This window comes from Pimephales promelas, chromosome 2, assembly GCF_988280905.1.
Source record: "Pimephales promelas chromosome 2, fPimPro1.hap1.1, whole genome shotgun sequence".
In the NCBI taxonomy this organism is placed as follows: Eukaryota; Metazoa; Chordata; class Actinopteri; order Cypriniformes; family Leuciscidae; genus Pimephales; species Pimephales promelas.
The window spans coordinates 29,767,361-29,770,260 of record NC_142770.1 but is presented as its reverse complement, the minus strand read 5'-3'; the positions used below and the strand labels follow the sequence as shown (position 1 = coordinate 29,770,260).

General features: G+C 34.9%; 1 pseudogene; it reads left to right on the top strand.

Annotated features, from left to right (window-relative positions):
• Nucleotides 1-303: 303 nt before the first annotated feature.
• Nucleotides 304-2,245, top strand: LOC148997147 (uncharacterized; annotated as a pseudogene).
• Nucleotides 2,246-2,900: the final 655 nt, after the last annotated feature.

Below are 2,900 nucleotides of genomic sequence, written 5' to 3'. Positions count from 1 at the left end.
AGTGAATGTGCCATAACTATCCACCGTCATCGGTGGCCCTGTTTACTAGCCTGCGCGTTCACGGCCGGCTCTGCTGTGGGGGACGAGCTGTGGAGGGAGGGCTGTAACGCAGCAGAGCAGAGAGCAAGGGGGTGGGACCTGTAGTTGTGCTTGTTCAAATTTTCAGACTAAGTCAACGTTTTCTCAAAACTCCCTACTGCAGCTTTAATATGTCCTGAAACTTCCAGGGAGTGTCGACGTAAAAGATGTGGGCGGTTGAGAAGAAGTGTTCGGACAAACTCACTTTTCTCACAATCACACTGCAGTCTGTTCACATGGATGAAGTAGGTAAGCAATGCAAATATATTGCGTAACTACAGAATTTGTCATATTACACTATTTCTATGGTGTATTTTAAGTCCATAGACCACAATTGCATTACAGTAATATGTTATCATACTTTATGGTGGCATTAAAAAAAAATATTATGATCAATCTATAGCATATATCCTATTGTAAAAACATTTCCTGTAATATACCTCACCATACTTTGCCAGATCTTACAGTAACCCAATAACTCTAAAACAAGCTATTTTAAAAATTGTATCAAGTTCCGTTGACTATATTTGGACCATACTTTGAATTAGTATTTATGATGTCTTATAAAACATCTAACATAATCTTCTTGCTGAAAATTATGGCGGTGTTTATATGGGTTAGGGTTAGGTAACCCAGTTTCTGTACAGCACAACAGTATGTTGTACAGGGGGGCGTTTCCAAAAAGCATCGTATGTTGATCGTAGAGACCATTGGTGGCAATTGTTCTACAATTGTTTGACGGAATGTGTGTGTATATATATGGAGGTCATAAAGCGCACATTCTCTTTGTGTGAAAATGTAATGTTCTGATTTAATGTTAATAATTTTTGTTAATCTTTGTAGATTTGCTCAGGGTTTACATCTACGACAAGTAGACATGCTTCAAGATGGCATTGCAAAGAGCACAGCGACACTTTCCATGATGTCAAAGAAACTCAGAAGAATTTGTGTACAAAGCATGAAGAAGCACCGGGAAAAAAAGAGACAAAAAGTTGGTGGAGTCAATGTCATTGTTCACATTGATGAAAGCAAGTTTTGCCACAAACGCAAGGTAGTGTAATTTTAAAAATTTAATATTAACTTTCACTGATTTTATTCATTTTGTTTAACCTAAAGAAGGGTTATCTTATGCTTAAGTATAATAAAACAGGAATGTGTTCTTAACACAAAAATTAAATTAATATTCAATGTTTAATTCAATATTTTTTTACTTGTTTACAATACATTTTATTAAAGGGTTAGTTCACCCAAAAATGAAAATTCTGTCTTTATATCCTCACCCTCATGATTGTTCTAAACCTGCAAGACTTTTTTTATCTTAGGAACATGAATGAAGAATATAGTTATAAAATATGAATGATTCCTGTCCCTCCATTGACAGCTACACAACTACCAATTAAATAAATAAAAAAAATGCATGAAGAAATTATAAAACTAAACCATGTTACTCCAGCTTTGTTTTCACAAAACACACACACATAATTTACGACCTTATTAATTTTTTTGGGTGAACCGACCGTTTAAAGATTTTCTTATTATATAAGCATAGTTATTGTGTTGTATGGAATTTAAAAGAGTTTTACATGAGAACACCTGATTAGAAATAAATTGATACATGGCTGATACAGAGATTTTCTTTAGTATTTTTTTTTCTTTAGTAATACTGTTCATGCTGGTTTTTTTTGTTTTGTTTTTTTGTAGTATGCAAGAGGACGCTTTGGCAACACCTGGAAAAGAAAGCGAACGTGGGTGTTTGGTATACTTGAGATCAAAACTGCAAGCAGACACCCCATTCTTCGCCTTGTGAAGAAAAGAAACAAGGATACACTTGTTCCCATCATCAAGAAACATGTCAAACGTCAAAGTCTAGTTGTGAGTGATGAGTGGAGAGCATATGCCAGTCTTTCCCAGGAGGGCTACAAGCATGTCAGAGTCAACCATAGCCAGAATTATGTAGATCCACAAACAGGACTACATACTCAAAACATTGAGAGAGCGTGGCAAACTTACAAGAGGGAAGTTTGGCGTATGCGGGGGAATCGTTCTGAGAAGGCCTTAAAAAAAACAGCTCAGCTTCATAGAGTGGACCTACTGATTAGCCAGAAGATATAAACATGGAGTCCTTGGAAGACTTCTAAAGGACATTAGGAATGGTAACCGCAGATAAATTTAGGAACTTTCTGCAAACCTTACTGTCATGAAAGGCAAAAATTATTAATTAATTATTGTTTGTAGTTTATAACTTTTGATCTTGGCCTCAGGCATTTGAAATGTTGTTGTAGACAAGTGTTGATAGAGTTTTCTTGTTTTGAAATGTTCAATATAATGTCACATAATCAGACGTGATCCTGATACCCTAGTAAAAATGGGTTGTATTATTTGGAGTGTTTTTTTTATTTTTTATTATTATTTAATAAAAGTGAATTTTTTTCTCTGATGTGCTGCCTATAGTGTTTATTCTTCTTCAGTCAGGTATGCAAAACTGTTCTCATTTTAAATCGTAATTATGTTGCATATAATTTAATGGAAACCTGTACACAATCTGTTGATAGCTTATAGACTTTCTACTGATATCAACTGTTTTTCACTTTAATTAGATAGTCGTAAGTTATATCTTCTAACGCTTAGTGGAGAATGTCTATTAATAGTCTACTGATCATAAACAATATATTTGTTGACAAGAAACAGATAAGCAAGTAATCTTTAGTTGATTATCAACAAATGATAAACTACATTACCTCGTTACCTCGAGGTACGTTACCTCGGTTGAGTGGCCTGACTTCAACACCTACCTTATAGAGAAACCGATCGTAAACTGAGGC